Source organism: Bombus impatiens, unplaced genomic scaffold (genome assembly GCF_000188095.3).
Source record: "Bombus impatiens unplaced genomic scaffold, BIMP_2.2 scf_0102, whole genome shotgun sequence".
Classification (NCBI taxonomy): domain Eukaryota; kingdom Metazoa; phylum Arthropoda; class Insecta; order Hymenoptera; family Apidae; genus Bombus; species Bombus impatiens.
Genome location: NT_176521.1, coordinates 4971540 through 4990489, shown reverse-complemented (window position 1 = coordinate 4990489; position 18950 = coordinate 4971540). Strand labels below are relative to the sequence as shown.

At 37.3% G+C, this 18950-nt stretch overlaps 1 protein-coding gene and 1 long non-coding RNA gene across 4 annotated transcripts in view; one reads left to right on the top strand and one right to left on the bottom strand.

Moving 5' to 3' along the window:
* LOC100747795 (RING finger protein 17) overlaps positions 1–18950 on the bottom strand; it is a 310925-nt gene that overhangs the window by 190212 nt on the left and 101763 nt on the right. Inside the window, exon 1 of one of the 3 annotated variants that reach the window (XM_033318610.1) lies at positions 5233–5404. The exons of the other annotated variants lie outside the window; for them this stretch is intronic. The gene's annotated coding sequence lies outside the window, so the exon portion shown is untranslated. Of the gene's footprint in view, positions 1–5232; positions 5405–18950 lie in introns of those variants that run through there. 3 annotated transcript variants of the gene reach the window in all.
* Positions 9732–11477, top strand: LOC112212061. Its single transcript, XR_002945851.2, has 3 exons — positions 9732–10259; positions 10340–10774; positions 10863–11477. It is a non-coding gene; the product is annotated as an uncharacterized LOC112212061 (long non-coding RNA).

Genomic DNA, 18950 nt, shown 5'->3' with positions numbered 1-18950 from the left:
AAGCATTTTGTAATATGTGTTCAAATTTTGTAGCGAGTATGTACAAAGCTATTCTTTCACGTCGTTTATGGTCATTCGCAATTAATAACGCAAACCTCTCGTAATAGATTCATTACGCAATGATGTTTCGAGAGTTCTGCGCTGATCTTGTATTCCGATTCTGCAACGCTTGCCAGGAATATTTATTACGTAGCTGTACATCACTCCGTGAGAAAGGATCAGGGCCGATCGTGATGTAACGATCTGTTTCGTAGCGGTTACAGGGACAGAATTTTATTTGGAGTAAAAGGGAGCGAGATTGACTGTCAGTGATTGTACGTATTCTCCGATACTGTGCGCAGATTCCAAGTTAGTTGGTCGTTGAAGATTGATATTGAGTGGCTTGACACGAAACACTCGAACATTAAAAAATTCCAACGAAAAATTAAGATATATTTTACGTTAATTAAGTAGCTGGTGCTTGTTTTTTAACATTTCCGTGACATTATTATTACGAAATTTTTATTCCATGATTATGTAGTCTCTCATATAGACTTCTTTCCTATACAAAATTATTCCTCGTTACACCATTCGTCTCGTCTCTCGGAAAAAGCAGAAGGATCTCGATCGTAGAACGAATCGAACAAATATCGAAATTGCGAGTTACATCAACGAAAACTCTATCGTTTCTTCCTAATCTGTTCTTAATTATTATCCCTTTAATTAATCCTTCGCTTTGAACGATTACAGTTTCATACAAATTTCTTCCTCAAAAATAATCTTTCGTTGCGTCATCACCTCTTTTATCCCTCGACGTAAACTGTAGCCGACACAATTGCAAGAAGAATAAAAAACGAAGAAACAAGGACTAAATCGGCCGGAAGAGTAGCAAAGTATATTCGGATGATGACAAAGGTATAATCCCTTCGGCCCTGTAAGCTTCTTCGACAGGGCTGGTGGTAATTCGCCGACTGGGACGTGCAGAATACTTTGAGCGTACAAAACAAACTCGACACGATGATTAACCGGCGAATAGGATGGGCAAACCGACGAGTTTACTTAGTGGCCAAATCTACTAATAGAATGCGACGTTTGTAAGCAGACCGCAAGCTTTGAAACAGCGATTCCGTTTGATATCGGAAAATTTCGTCGGTGTCAGTTTCGGTCGTCCGTCCGGGAAGCGTTTAAAAGCTTCGACATTATAATTCCTATTTTTCCACTGTCGCGCTCTAGGACGAGGTTAGAAATCTAATTGTGGCCCGTCGGAGACTTTGCTCGGTTATTTTGTTGCTGGTGGTTCTTAAAAAGTAGGACGTGATTTTCGAGCTGTGAAATACAGGGAATTAGACAGACGCACGTAGTAAACGCATGAATTGGGTAAGAAAATTTGTAAATTTCCTTTTCTCTATGCAAGCTTAAGGAATTTCGAGGGAAAAATTTGCTGGTAAATTGGATAGAAAATTATGTAAAGTATTGTGTGTTTTTTTAAATATATTTGCAAGTATTATACGACGAACGTTAATACGAAAGTAATTTGTAATATCTAGGAAAAATAACGAAGAGAATTTGTCCCATTAGTTTTACTTTATTCAGTTACTTTCATTTCGCAGGGCGAAATGATGGTTGTAGCTGACAAGTCATTATTTTTACGTCATATTGTCATTTTATAAAAGTTTCGCTTTTTAATCGAAACAAATAGAACGAAAAAAGGTCGTTTTGTAAGCCGGTAAACATCTGCGTCCCAGAGATTCAGATTCCACGGAAAGCAAGAGGATTTCAATCTCCACGTTGTCCACCAATTGGAATATTTTAATCGCTTTTACCACGTTACCGATTTTGAGGAAATTTGCGGCTAATTTTCCCTTCAAAGTGTTCCAAAAAAGTGAAAAATTGAAATTTCGAAAAACCCTCCCAGCATTACCTGGGGAAAACTGTTACCTAACGAATGAACTTTGATTTTTTTATTTCAGATGATCCAGCACCAAGTTATCAGGGGCACCGCAATTCTTCCTTTTTCTCCGAGACACATCCGAATAATTGCTGCCAGTGCCGTATTTTTTAATATTTTTCCTTGAAAATTTTATACAATATTTTTCGAATGTCATACTTTAATGTACTATTGGTTTTAATAAAGAGATTTTGACTGTGTCATCACAAATAATTCACAAAAACATACTTTATTTTTGTACGAATTAACCTTACCTCCCCCCTTAAAAAAATCTGCAAATACATATATTTAGTAAAAAAAAAATTAGTACACAACTGAGTAGCTATGTTATGTACGCTATAGTACGACAAACTTGTTGTAGACGTTAAACATGGCCCTACTGAGTACTGAAGCTTAAGTATTTTTCTAATATGTATAAAATATATATTTATACTAAATACCTTATGATTTCTCTACATATTTCTCTATAACTTTCGCAATATAATCGTGATAAAGAAATTTCAATGCAGTAGTAGTGAAATTTCGAAATATTTCGCGTTACACACATAACAAATTCGTGCATGAATACCGTCGTAAGTGAGGCTACAATAGTGTACATATTATAGCTATTCCACTCGATTATTGCTTAATCATCGTCATTCGAATTAATCGTTTCACCATGTAGAACAGGATGGCCAGTGGAATTTGTATTGAAACATTTTGACGACACCAACCAACGTGTACTGGTCGCAAGAACATTAAACTCTGTGTTGACTGTAAATGGGCTGCATAATTAGGTACCGCGATATTGTCGGAAAACAGCAACCCCGTCGCCCTCCTGCATTTTGCATATTTTACACGCGTTTATATTTCTCTCAAGTGGCGCAAAGGGTTGATTAAAAAGCGATGGTCGCGACACGAGCGTTTTTAACGGGATAAAGAGATTTCCTTTGCGAGTTAACGTCGCTTCGTTACCCCCAGAAAACATCGACGAGTGTAGAAAATGATGTTTTGTATTTCTATACATCGTCGATGATGCAATGGCGCTCGTAAATCTTTTGTCATTCTGATATTCGTCCAATAACGATAAATAATATACAGTCCAAATTATTTTATTTCTCTTCTTTCCCTTTTGATACCATGACGAACAAGTAGCTTCCAAAAATTTTTGTTCCCGGGTAGATAGTATCTCGCAGTTTTTTCGGCGCAATAATAAAAAATGAAGATTAAGGACCACAAGGTAGGAGAATAGTTGCGAACAAATTTGAAAAACGCGCAAATGGTATTAGAAGTTTAATTGCGGAAAATGTATTTCTCAAATTAGAATACTGTCAATCGTAATGATCTATTTCCTAATGATTCCTTAATCGATAATTATGTAATTATCACTCGCGAATCTTAATAACTAACTTAAGCGTCCTAACTTAATTCTAATATAAAATCTTTTAATAAATAACTTGTATCGTTCAGTTAAAGACTGAACCGTTGGTTAATCGTAACTTCGTTAACTACGCCCCGATTACTAAAAGAATTAACCGAATAGCACGGTAGATTGACCGTAATAAATTAAATAAATTGTGAAAAATTATTAGGCGAACGAGATCAGTATAGTTTCACGATAAAACGACCGATAGCGAACGTTTCGTTCTGCAATATGTGCGTGGCAGATAGACGTTAGGCTGGATGCAATGTGGCGCGATTATTGCGGTTAACTTTACGAGATAGCTCGTGTTACACTATCCAATATCCTGCACGTGCGTGCACTTGCTACTATACGACTTCGGCACATCGTTGCAGATCGCAAATCGTTCACCCGCGACAGAAAGAACTTGTTGCAACATCCCCACACGTTTGTATTTTTCACATTAATCAGTGTGAATTTAACGATAAAGAACAAAGATACTAAACTGAACTGAATTTCTTGTAAAATACGATTCGATAAAAATTATAGGAAGAAATATAGAAAGGATAAAAAGGAAGGATAAAAGGATAAAATATCTTTAATATCGACAGTGAGGAATTGAATCTGTTAGTTCATATTACGAATATAAATTAACGATTGTGAATATATTATACATATATATATTTTAAAAATACTATAAATGACATTCTATAGATAAAAATGTTCAAAAAGGTAAGGAAGTGTGGAGAACTTAATTTATGGTTGTACCATAGTCAAGTTTTGATATACGTCACAAAAGAACTATAAAATTTCGATCGAGCTATAAAAAAAGCTATAAAATTCCTCCAAACTCTCTGCCCCCCCCTCTCTATCTCTTTTTCTCTCTTATCTTTGCTGTATTTCGTCCAACATTAAAAAGGACAAAAAAGTGATTTGATTTTGCAGTCAACTTCGTACGATGTTAACTTTCAAATCTATAACAGTTAATTAAAAATTGTACTCAGCGGTCGATGTCTATATAAAAGAAAAAAGATGCAAGAGTGGGAAATTTGAAACGCAAACATCCCTTTCCCTTGACGAGCGCGAAGAGCAGTAAAAACTGCCAGAACTAGAACGAACTAAATTACACCGATCTTTTATTGCGACACGTTTATACGTCGGTCGCGGCGGAGATGTAGCATGGAAGCTGTATCGTTACCGGGGAAACTCTTGGGGCGGGACCGAGGCCATATTCTGCCTCGTTCCCTGGCTACAGATTCACCGAGGATTGTAAACAAAAATACGATCTTACCATCTGCAACGGATTCTGTTCGCTACTACACCGCCACAGTTTCTTAATGGCTCATACTTAATTTCTTTCCGTATTCGAAACGTTCACGATCGTTCCATTATGCCATATCCGATGCAGAATCTTTCTGCAGAATCACCCTTTTTCAACGACCAATGTGTAGTATAATGGTATATTTCTTGTTAGACGAAGAATTTAAAAGTCGGTAGATAAAGAACGAATTTCAGTTTTCTACGATTTCACTTTAACGAAGAGTAAGAAGGAAAATTTGCAAATAATGTAAATTGAATTTTGTTTGAAAGAGTTTTCTTCTACGGAAGAGCGAAATTTGTCTAATTTTTGTTTAACTCTTAACTATTACCATGGACTTGTGAATCAGTCTACACGTTATAAATATCGTTATAGCAATTATACAAATTGTTAACGTCTTGCATTCATATATACGTATTTCTAAATCGTTTGTTAAAAACCGTCAATTTTCCGAGTTTATTAAACACTAATGCAAAATAATAACGTGTAATAGTATGGTAGAAAAAGAAGAAGAAGAAGAAAAGTTATTTAGGCAAACAAGAAATTAAACTGTAATTGTTGTAACAAATGAAGAGAAAAGAATAAAATAAAACAGTCGTTACTCACGTTATACGCAGCATGAATCAGAAACACCTATGTACGTTGTATCGTCGTTGTTTGAACACGCCACTAATTGCGTATTTACAAATTACGAACCGGATATTTCCGATACTACACGCGCGAACCACGTTTATCACGTAAGCGACACACCCGACCCGATCGATGGTCGAAGCGTATGTGAGCCGATTTCCCAGATTCCAACCCTCTGTTCTGCTGGAACGTGACCTGTTGATACGAAACTCCGCAAAAACTTTCGACTCAAGGACTGCGCATCGTATGAAATTATTATTGCCACCGAGTTTTGTGTTTACAACACGTCGCGCTTCTATCGAAAACGAAAATATGTTTACGATTTCGAACGAAGAATTTAAACAATAAAATTAAAAATGTTATATTATCTACCTATAGTACATAATAATTCTCTCTCTCTCTCTCTCTCTCTCTTCCATTCATTATACTGTTCTACAAAAATTGTTGATTTTGTGTGTCATATAAAAATGAAAAATCGCAATTACCAATAAATCTACGATTACGTTTATTCATACGTATTTATCCATTCCATTATTGCATTTTCTACTTTCAAATCCATAAATGTGCATAGTATAAACATCCACAGTTTACTTATCAATCGGTCGTCAGTTACTATAGATTACGCTCGATTTAAAAAATAAACAAACGATACAACGTACGTACGGACTACACCATAAAATGTGTAATTGATATTAACAGATCTCTCGTTCCTATTCTGTGGATTCGCGCAGCATAGGCACAAACCTAAGCCAGATAAAAAGCACGCGCACATCGATCCACGTTTGTGTTCTTTAGCCTCCACTTGTCTGCATAAAACACTCGTGCATGAAGGCTCACTACTACAGACTACCACTCGCCATACGCTATACAGCCCCCATAAACGTCCTAATACGTTGCAAGTTACAAGCAACCCTATAACGCAGCACGTTTACGCCAGCTTTCGCATCCAACTGCCGAATTTATCTTCACATCGGTGATACACGCGAGGGGGGGGCACACGTATTAAAAACCACCCTCCCCCACAGTGTGTTTCGACACAGGTAGAGGGATGTTGGAAACGGAGAACAGGGGATGCGCTTTAGACGGAATTGCAGGGAGCGCCTCCGCCATTAACTTTGATGCGCTTATAAAACGCAGTAGGTTCGAGCCGGTGCATGCATACACGCAGTACATGTGTACAGTGTATATGCATGCAACCAGGAATATAGAGTTTCCAAATTTAATAGCCCTGTGTGTCGAGCAGGACGCAGAAATGAGGAATGGGTACACACCAAGTATAGTGGGTGGCTCTCGACCATAAATACGCTAGCTGGTTGATTATATGGAACCCCCATGTCAAATCGACCCCTGGCCACCCCCGCGCGAGTTTCCATCTCCCCAATCCTACGCGCGGATATAGCCCCTTTTCGTTGCAACCGCCCAACGTTCAGCCTGGAGCGTGTGGCTACGTTTTATCCTCGTTTCCATCTCGTTCACGTCGCGACTCGATCCTCTTCACCGCCAAGCACACGTTTCGCTCTCTTTCGTCTCTGTTTCTCAAGTTTCGCCGGGTTTGCTCTCTCCCGTCTTTCCACTTTCCACGTGGCACGTTTGTTTGGCGAGGATAACGTCGACACGATCTGGTCACGGCAAATATCTCGGAGACCGGCTGAAGAGACGAACAGAGTTGCTTCGGTCCGCCCGATTAGATTCAATTTGGATTTCTGCTTAGTTGCTGCAGTTTTAGGGGATAATTATGTTTGCGTGTGACGCAACAGCGAGCAAAAGCGTGGCTTTCCCGAGGATTTTTAGAATCGTTTCCGCCTGACACGTGGAATCGCTTGGATGCGCTCGATTAAATTCCATTTGGATTTCTAATTGTTCAAGTTTGCGCAGATTTTATACAGTTAAGATTTAGAGGGAGGGTGATTTCTTTTGGCAGAATATTAGGATAGTTTTTGAGTGGCATTGATGCAGTATGACAGTATGACAGTATGACAGTGTGGCAAATATAACACTCAAGTTTATTTTATTTTCAAAATCTTCTAATGAAATTCCTTTATTAAAATTAAAATATCGGAGGCACATACTATACTAAACAATTTATTATATAATAAAATCTTCTTTGTTTATATTCAAAGTTAGAATAATATGACCGCAACTGACGTATTCATTAAGATCTTTTAAATACAATTGAAGATTGTTAAACGCTGCAGCTTCTAAAGTGAAATAAATAAAACTTCCGTCTCCTCTCAGAGACAATTGATGATGACTATCGTTAGACAAAATAATTGCACGGTATGAAATTAATTTTCGTAATAGGGTGATATAACAAATGAAATTTAGAAGACGTCAATAAAAAATAAGAAGAAAACGAACTCTTAATTCTTCCTTCCTTAGAAACTAAAGAAACTAACTTAAAAGAACATTACTTTACAAGAGCTCCGTGAATATACAATTTGAAAGGACTGAAATTAACACGATTAACCTCGAATAGGAACGACTATTATTTCCTGAAGCTCGAACACGCCGATTTGCGACAAGAGCCTCGGGTCAACTACTTCTATTGCAGTTAACTCGAGCAATGACGAGCCACGTTTCACGGCGTAGCCTGCAGCATTCATAATCGAGTCCCGACGCGGCCGGTTTTTGGAGCGCTCGCGTTTGTACGTTTGAGCGCGTTGTTAATCGACTATGTGCAATTATTTACAATATCCTGTAGATTCAATATTAATCAAAGGGCTAACGACTGTCATTTCGTATTCCCGTTAATCGTAAATTCACCGAACCCCCGCAACCCTACGTTATAATCCGCCGCAAATTTCACAATTTCGCGTAGTGAGCGGATCATCGTGCTGGTTCGCGACGATGTAACGCGTCAGTGAGTAAGTTTGCTGATATAGCGATACGATTAATTGCATTATATAGCGAATAATTCACGTTCGTTCCTCTACCATCGAATTTTCTTCCACCGCTTGGAAATTCAAGATGAATATTATTAACCTGTGAATGTTTACGTAAATTCATATTTTTAAATTTCTGTTTCTCATTGCGAAGAATTTTATGGAATGTTAGACAAACCTAAAAAACTAGTAGGCAATATTCTCGTTTGAAATTGTTGACTTATGGGACCGAAATGAAAATCGAAGGCGAGACGCGTCTAGCGTTGGTTTCCCAATGAATTTGTTTTATTCGGTAAAAATGGGAAAGTTAATGGCAGTTACGAGTACAGCATATGCGGAATGGAAACCTTTAAACACGCATTTCTCATGAAACTTTTAGCAACGTGTCCTATGCATTTAATACAACATGACGTGCACCACCTATGCGCAAAATTGCAGCCGAATGAATGTGCTGCTCTCCTCTCATAACTTTATTAAATTAACATTATCCTCACTATAATCATCTCCGTGGATTGTACCTACACATGTGTTCGCATGTATGAAATCACGTGTATGGTTCAATAATTTGTTAGATCCACAGTTTTTAGCGCTTATTCTTTATCGATTTTCGAAGATTTCAAAATTTTAGATACGATAGTAGTCTACGTGTATATTAAATAGAGACTTAAACGTGTGGTTGTAAATTATATATATATTTTTTTCATAAATTTATTTCTATTGCATGTTTTGAATATAAGCATTTTTTATGAATTATTATATGTTATTTAAATACGTAGTATGTTATATTAACCAGATATAATAACACAGGAGTAGATTGAGACTTGTAATGACTAGTAATATTGAACAGAAATACGAACTACGATCAATTTAGATCGCTCGAAAGGAGGCATCTTCAAGTAGATTCGATCTTATTAGCCAGACGAGACAATTTCAAATCCCCTATAGATTTTTCTCACAGATCTTTTCACCATCATCGAGAAAATTATTCTCAGGTAATTAGCTACTACTTATATATTTAAAATACAACGCGCCGAGAAATCATAGTAATCTATACTTACAAACAAACGAGGGTTTAAAATCATTAAATATAAATTCACAAACCATTTACCAAAACAACACCAATTCTACCAATGCAAAAAGTTCCAAATTCTTCGATTATTGTTAAGATTCACACCTAGCCTCCATCACCAGTCATTTACCCGCAAAAAAAGAAATAACCATTGTAGCACAAATTATGCACGATCTCTGAAAAGCACCGGTCGAGTATCCGCCCTTGAAGTTCTTTCATGTTCTTAATCAGCAGGAACAAAGATAAATAAGTCCTCGTCTGGAAAGAAGGGAAAAGTTTCGAGGCAAGTGGCCGCGCGCGCGGATGAAAACGGCTGTTCCGGTGTATAGACAGGACAGGAAGAGAACGAGAGAGAGCACACTGTTGCTTGGCGAGCTGGCAGCACGCTTTCGGGCCTCTATATAGCCACGACTCGTGTAATCGCGCACTTCACCCCATTTCTCGCTATAGAATGCAACACGCGACTCCTGCACCCGCTCACGTGCCTGTTCCATGCGCCACAAGTGGCTGCGAACACATCGTTCACCGGCCCTGCGCTCTCTCGCATTGTCTCTCTCGTTTGTGTTCGTTGTAACCACCAACTAGTCAACCCCTTTTCGCTGTGTTTCGTTCGTTCGGATAATTACGCTATCCACGCGTGATCGTCGTTCGGATGACTCTGGCGCATTTTGTGCAGGGCATAGAAATACTCGTTGATTTTGAGATCAAGCATTGTGTGTAGAGTTTGTTTGCGTAGTTAGACCTAGTTGGGTGTTTGACTTTTGATCTGTTCCGTGTTTTTGTTTTTATAATTACGCTATCAGCGTGTATCCGAAGTTTCGATAACCGTGGCGCATGTTGCCGAGCGCATAGAAATACTCGTTCGCTTTGAGATCAGACGTGCTGCACGCGAAGCTTCGCGTAGTTAGACCTAGTTGGCTGTTTGACTTTTCATCTGTCGTGTGTGTTTTTATAATTATGCTATCCGTGTGTGTCTAAAGTTTCGATAACCGTGACGCATTTTGTGGAGTGCACAGGAAAACGCGCTGCTTCTGAGATCAGGCGTTACAGAGGTTCGTGTGGCTGGGGTTAGGTTGCACCAATTGTGCAGCGATGTTTGAGTTCTAATTTGTTGTGTAATTGTTATTTTTAGCGAGTGTGGTATGCTGGTATATTGGAGTTTTTAAGAGAACTATTGGTCGATGTTGGCAGACGTTGACTGACGTTGAACAGAAAGCTGTACATTACGTGCAACCAGTACATCGTAACGTTTAAAATTGCCACGGGATTAAACTCAAAGAAATCGTCGATAGTAAGTGAAAAAATTCATTTCGGTGGAGAGAAGAATCAAGAAGAAAGTACGTAATAACTTCTAACGTAACATTTCGATGAATCCACCACTTTTCAAATTATTTGCGAATATATTTGATTTTCTAAAAATACTTTTTCATCTTACGAAAACTCACATAGCAGCGATAGTTTCAGAAACTTTCTGAGCTTACTGTACTTGTAGGTGTATTTACACAATACTGCCGAGTTTATTACCAGGTATAATTAATCTCGATCGTATAATTTCAGGCGAAAACAGGTAAGACAGATATAGAACTAAAATAGAAGAATATTGTAAATTGAATTTTCCGTAACGAACAGAATTTAACGACAGTGTGTTATTAAAGGTATCAGCATTTCTGATGAGACTACACGCGATTGAATTATCTTTCCTGGTGGTTAAAGTGGAAATTAGTTTATCGTGTGTCTGGTGGACGGAATGCTGAATGTAATGAGATGTTTCGTAATAACATGTTATTAAAGCAGTGAGTGTTGTTAATGAACATAGCAAAGTATGACTGAAGAGAAAATTTCAACAGTTTTATTGGGGAATCAGGAATATTTTTATTATAGTATGTACCTTTGACAAACATAGTGTGATTTATAAAAATTTATATAAAAAATTGTTTAATTTGTATTTCTTATTATTTCTTGGATTTTCACTTTGAGAACCTTTCAGCCGTCAATCGCACGCTCTTAGAAATTCTACGTGCTTTATCTTACATCACGAGGAAAAGGAGTTTTCCAGCCACTCTCTTGGATAGAATAATTCTAATGATTATGCTATTTAATAACAATGCCGTTGAGCACTTAATGTATTATTTTTGATCATTTTAAGTAAAAAAAAATTTCCTAGAAAGCGTAATTCAAAATTGACCTTCCATTGATATTTTTGGATTATGGATAATTAGTATAGTTTAAGTTAGAATATATTAGATCAATTTAAAAATATTTACACAAATTTGTTACTTGTTCTATATTTTACATGAAATTGGATATTAACAGATTGTATTAAAGTACGTGGTGGGCAATAACGTTGAAACTACATAAATTATTCTAAATCCTACTCGAATCGTACTGTGTTACCTATGGCTACCACTAACAACGTTGGGATTGAAAATTTAATTGCGAGAGATTAATTTATTTAGCATTTACAAATGCGAACAATCTGCTTTGTGTAATAAGTTAAACTGTAAGAAGAGAAGAATAGAAAGAAAAGAAAAAAAATTATGAAGCAAGTATACTGTAATAAAAAAAAAAGACTCGTAATTAAAATGAAGTTCTTCTTTGAAATCTTCAAAGAACGAGAAAATTCACAAAGGAATTAGTCGGAAGTACTTGATGTGCCTCATTAAGTAAAATCGATTTCTCTTGAAACATTCTACTCAAGGTAACAATTAGCAGTGCTTCACTTTATGCAGGTAATTATTAGTTGAGCTATTTATTTCGCGATAAATAACCTTGATTTAAGATCTGTGTTGCAATCGTTTCATCTACCATGTAATATATGGCCAAGCATTTGTTTTAACTGGGATCCAGCGAAATCTACTTTCTGATGATAAAGTTATACGGAGCTACAATTAGAAGAAACAATCTTCGTCACGTTAGGTGAACTTTCCTCTGATTATTGCGCGTCAGAATTTTGCAGTTTCTTTAAAGTGAATTTAAGGTTCGTGGATTTACGTTCTTGTTCTTATTACACTACGTGTGTTGCGTTATACGAAAAATAGAAGCTGTACGAAATAAAATTTTGAAATACGATTAAAAAATTCTTTTTACAAGACAAAAGAAGAGAAACGGAAAAAATATTCAAGTATCCTTCAATTCCTTTGTAAAAAGAATGTAATCTTCGTAAGAAGATTTTTTAAATGTATGATTACACTAAATTTGTTTGTGAATGTTTTCCGATATTACAGGAATGAAACCATTTTGTCAAATCCATCGAAAATGATTCGATTCCAGGGAAATAAGTAATATTGAATGTAGGAAATACAATGGTGACAATTTCCATTAAGCTTATATTGCATGATCAATCAATAATTTATTCATAACGTACTTCCACTAAATGCAACATTATATTGTCATCGTCACTCAATAATCCACATGACAAAGACGATTTGATTATCGGTCATTTATAAAATAGAATCCCAATCGAAAACACTATTGCTGCAAAAACAACGAACAAATGGTTCCACATACACAAAACCTTCCATAAATTTATACTGATAATTGCCGTTCTATTGACACTGCGTTATCAATTAATAACTAACTCATAAAATATTACACTTCCAACATCGTGAAATTTAATTCTACATCAATATTATCAGTTAATGGCGCACGTAACAGTAAAATCATTTACAGAATCAATTATTATTATAGAAAATGCAAATTTTAATCGAAGATATTATTGAAACCAACCTGACAGCCACGATTATAAATTTTAATTGAAGATTGTATCTCAAACACATAGAATATCGAATGATCTTGAAAACGAAAATCTAAGGGAGATAATTAACTGAATTCCTAGACACTTATACGTATAATAAACTACCATAAACATAGAAATCCAATTAAAAATACTATTATTGAAAACACAAGAAGCAAAAGGTTTTTACCAGAGAATCCTCGATAAATCCACTATCATTTGATTGAAATTTTCAAACACAACATCGCCATTCCAGCAATAATATGATTATTTATTTTCGCATACTAGATGAAAATGAAACCCGCTGATCGATGAATTTACGATAATTTTATATCTTTTTCTACCAAGTTACCTGTCTACTTTAATTTCATCAAACTTCCACGATAAAAGCCTGTATTTTTTTAAACTCAACTCAATAAATAATCCAATATATCGTCGCTGTCATTCAGAAAGCCACAATGACACAATCCAAAGATTTCTAGCGATTTGTTACTGTACATTTATAAAAATAAAACAATCAGCGAAGGAGACGATTACCAATATGTACAGTAATTGCACTTTGAACGTAATTTGTTATCTGTTAAGTTCGTTAGTATAATTAGTACGCATTTGACTGATGCCAGCCTGGAGCAGACACATAATCCTCTTGCCTAATCAGAGTTTCATGTATAGTAATCGCATAGTAAGTTGCTTCTGCGACGGCGAATCGTGAGAAAAGTGGAATTGCTAAACTTTCCATAGAGAAGGTCAACCACGACCAGCCTAATATGTCACGGTTATGAATTCTAAAGAAATACCTGCGAATTACACGCGAGTGTCTCTCCGTAAAAGATCAGCGAACTCGGAGACAACTGTTGACGTTGGTATTTAGAAAGTGCAAATATGTAATTCCAACAAGGATGGATAATTATTTTGATGAACGTTTGGACCATTGGCTGGATATAACAGGAAATAGTTTTTGCCTTTTACGATTCATACTCTTGGCTTGGTTTGTTCCAAATGCGTAATCTCCTTTTCCATTGGAGTAGTCTTTCAGAGTGATTTAAGAGATGATACTTAATGAGGAGATTCATAATGAAGAGAATCTTCATATCGAGAGATATGTAAATACTTTACGTATTTGTTAAATATTGATAAGAAGAAGATTTGTATGTTGAAAATTGTTTCTGATTATTCTTCTATGAACTTAATGACAACCTGTATTAATCTGTATGGCACATACTTAGTGTTTCATAATACATATCAGTATTTTTTCATTGCACTCTTATGACTGATATTAAAGATCGAAGATACGAATGATCTCCTTACATAGCCTTGTTCAATATTGTATATATTCCACGATAATTCGCTGATTAATATTATGCGTTGCTTGGAAGCCTAGTTCAATAAACTATCACAATTTCTAATAAGGATTAAATGCTTCTCGTTCTGAAGCTTCCAGATCTCGGAAAGATCATTTCATCTCGCCGATAAAAGAACAAGAGATTCTAAGCAAAGGAAGACAGAGAATACAATGTTCAAAGTCTTCCCATTTAAATCCACTATCGATCATCCAATATAAAATCACGTCTATTAATAGCAACAGCAGCTGGAAACTAACGAATTCGCGTTAACCGAAGATTTCAGGTTCTTCCAGAAACACTATTTATGGACGTTACAATGGAATCACGCTTCTTAAATAACAGAGAAGCGGTGTAAAAGAAGACTCGCATTAACCAATCAGTCATCAAACGTTGAGACGCTACGATTTCGGTAGATGGAACGTGCGGTTAGCAAGCAGGCGTAGCAAGAGAACTTCTGAAACTGCCTCGAGACATAACACGTGCAAAACGAGGCAGAAAATGATGTCTGGCCACAAGCTTCGTAATTCGAGGATACGAGCCGGTAAATAGCCGGTGAATTATGATAAGAGATAATCGTAGGAGGAGTTCGCTTCGAAAAGTTAATTGATACGAGTAGCTGGATCGTGACGAATGAAATTGCTCTGCGTCAGCTCTGTCCCAGTGGATGGTTGCTGTTAAGACCATCACGCGCCCTTAATCGTCATCTTAATCTTTGCAGCATCGGAGTATCTCAGCAAAGTGCTTTCTGAGATCCTTTCTGCTTGAATTATCACGAATTCCTATCGTGACATCCTATCGTACAATGAATTCTGGTTTGGTGACTTTACTCTAAATTAGAATGTAGAATGTACAGACTGTAGAATATTTTCTTAGGTTAGTGTATTACGAATGGAGTGCAATAAATGATAAAACATTGACGTTTTTTAAGGTAGATTACAATACGCAATAAATGTTGTATAGTGATTATAGTCACGCGTCAAGATGACGATACAATTTATCAATTGTTATGGAATACCAAAACTATACTAAAAGTTCTATTATTGGTATTTGATAGAAGATTTATAGCTTAGCTAACGATGCCTACGCTATAATTTCCAAATAATAAGACAAAAGGATTGTCAATAGTCGCTTAGCGATGCACAAAATATACCTCGGAAAGATGTCATCGATAATTTAACTTCGTGTACTTTTCATCTCGTTGTCAACTGTGAAAAAAGTACCCGTTAATGTATCAACTGATCTTAGTAAAAATTATAAAAATAAAATTCTGCCGAAGGAAGAAGCTCAACAACGGCAAAAACTCTCTAAAATATCTCTTCCATTCCACCGAGAATCATAAAATTTAAATAAAACCCGACAAAAGAGATCTCGACAAAAAAAAAAAAACACTGTTAAAAGTATTCTCTAAAATTTTCGCGTCTCGTTAAATTTTCATTTGACCAGAACAGAAAGAAGAATTAAAATAAAATTCCATTGGGAAAATTTCCATAAAAAAAGCTCAAGATTCGGTACATTCGAAAAACATTGAAAAGCAACCCGATAATCGCATCTCAAATGGGATATCGTACATGCAGCGGGTATTTTTAAGCTGGTCAGTGGAATATCTATTCGATATATATTCCCTTTGCGAAAAGAACCGGCACGATCAAATATAATATAAAATCACTCGAATAATTGATTCCGGCTTAATGCGTCGCATTAACGGAATTGTAAATTTTAGCTTTGTGAGAGAGACAGCCGCTCAACAACGGCCAAAGGGTTAAATCGTAATTAGCGGATGGCAAAACCGGACGGATATAACACGTAGAATCCTAACGACACGCAATCCCATAAAAGCACCCCTAACCACCCCTCCCTTTCTCTCTTTCTCGCTGCGTGCAACTCGCGCGATTTTCCCACTGTAAAAGAGTTTCCGTGGTTTTTACTCAAATTATTGCCGCGAGTGAAAGGTAGCTTTTTAATATCGGATATCAGCTGTCCACTGAACTCTTTGCGTTTACTTTTATCTCCCGCGAAATAACGTATGGTAATCGAACGATTGCTTGCTTGAGGATAGGCAGAGAAAACATGGAGAACAGATACAGTAGCTCAGGAAAGTATGGGACACTTGTAGAAATTTCTTATGAATACACAGGCTCGAGTATTCGAATGCTCGAGGATACTTTCCACGAATATATTATGTGCGTTGTATAGAAGATTTTGAAACTCCATTAACGTTGTTACGACACTTAGCTATCGTTGATTAGCTTGGTACAGTGGGAAACAAATCTGAGAATAAATATAGAAATGACAAGATACCTGGACATCGTAGATGTCAAATCGATCAGCTGCGGGTTTTGTAAGTTTCTCAATTTCGTTACCTACGTAATGCAATTAGTGTTGGATTTTCAAGAAAATTACGGTTACTTGCATAAGTTTACTTGTTACGAGCGAGTGGAATAAATAAATGTAAATTCCAAGGTAAATAAAAAAAGAAAGAATAGCGTTTGTAACGTCAGTTTTCTCCATTTTCAATTTATACAATCGATCGATATGACCAACGAACGACTCACTCAGTACAAGTATATGAAATCACGAAGAATCACAAGAACATTTAAACGCTTGATTATAGGATACGCGAATCTCGTTCGTCTGAAAACAACCAGATAATTCCACGACACCATCCATCACCTACCCCAAAGTCCTCAATCTCTTCACTCCTTTCCTGTAGCACGAAAACCCACAACCAGGAACCCGAACGTTTGCCGATCACGCACTATGTACCGCGCCAATTTCATCGGTGTACACGGTGCAACCAACAAAGTATTAGCCAGGATAATCCCTGCCCCTGAGAAACGAAGAAAACGAGGGTTGAACACACGAAACGAGTAAGCAAGCGAGCGCACACGATCGTTGGAGAAATTCACGCGATGCGAGAATCGAACACAAGGGTTTCGAGACAGAGGAGGAGAGAACGTGGGAAACGCGAATTCCAAGTGAGGACGGGAGAGACAGAGAGAGGACCAATCAAACCGTCATTTGTAATCAATTAAAAGCCAATAAACCCGGCGCTGATTGGACTGCAGGCACGAGTGCACAGCGCGAAAACCAAGACAATAATAGCAGGTCATTAACAACGGTACAGCGTTTATTTCTATGGGAACGCGTCGCTGTTGGCACTACCGATTCGCTCATTCCTCCTTCGTCGTTGTTTCGAGCGATTTTCCAGTCCTAGCAAACGAAAGAATCGTCGTCCCTGCGCGCTAGACGTGTAATGACGCTCTTCTACTATTTTTCGAGAGCTTCGTGACCTCGTCTCGAACGAAAGGAGAACGCGAGAAGAGACGAGGTCTTGTCGCTGTGCGATCGATTTCAAATCGCGGAGGGTTGTTAAATCGGGGGAAGCTGCGTCGATCTTTCTCTCTCCCTCTCCCTCTCTCTCTCTTTTTCTCTGTTTTTCGATCGTGGTGCAGAATGAAAGGGACAACGGAAAAGAAAGCGTGAAATAGAAAAAGAAGAGAAAAAAAAAATAGAATAGAGTTGGATGGCAAAGGTGTTTGGGTTTCAATTACCGTAGGCCGACGATGCCTGCTGTTCTTCGTGGATTTCTTTTTTCCCTTCTCCCCTTTAGCCTCTGTTCGAGCAAACGAACAAGGCGCGCACTGCCAGGTCTACGAAAATTCCCGTGCTCTCGTGCAGCTAATCGTCGACAAGTAACGCGATGCAGTTCAAATAGCAGCTTTATGCGCTTGACACCCGCTCAATAACGCGATTAATTCTTGAGAATCAGATTTTGGAGGGGTTTAATCGACGTGAAAAGGCGAACTTTTGCTTTTATTTTTCCTTTCTTTCATTTTTCTAGGTTCTTCTTCTTGCTCTTTCTTTTTGCTTTTTATTTTTTCTAGCGTTCTTTAGAGGTTGTGAAATAGGGTTGGATATGCCAGCGAGAATTCAGTTGGAGGTAGCGCGGAACGGTTCGTGCGTTTTGAGGTTTTTGAGTTAGTATACCGTGCATGGAAGTAGTAAATAGCGAGTTGCGGGAAATTGCGATGAAGTCGGGAAACGGTGAAACACGTGTGAGAGGCGTGGAAAGATTTGTTTCTTTTCTGTACGAGCTTTTGTTTTTAGTAGAAAGTTTGAAACCTTTGTATTTATACAACAGAATTTCTATGTTTATATATAATTATAAAATGTATTTATATAGCAGAATTTTCTTATTCCTCACAGGTAGGAAAATGATCAGAAATTGCTGATCGAAGATATCGATGAAAAAGTATATGTAAAACAGAACACATAAATTACAAAAAAAAAAAAGAGATAGTACTCTGAGATTCGTAAATGAGTTAACTGCTACTTCTCTCTCCATATTCTAATCATCCTATTCCAAACCTATTATTCCATTCGCAACATGTGTATCTAATAACATAAAACTCTAAATGAATAAAAATTTCCTACGCTTGCCCCATGTAACCAGTAAGTGTCCCAATGTTTAGGAACGACGATGTACGCGCAGATTCCTCGACCTAAGCCAGTCTCGACGTCCGTACGCAACCCTGTTTCATCCGCGAACTGCTGCACCCTCAAATTCTCCAAAGCCTTTCCAATAGCCAGGAGCCCTTCAGTCGAATGGAAAAAATCCTCGGAACAACCCGGAGAAATCCCTTACACGTAGCAGGAGGCTGCATCGA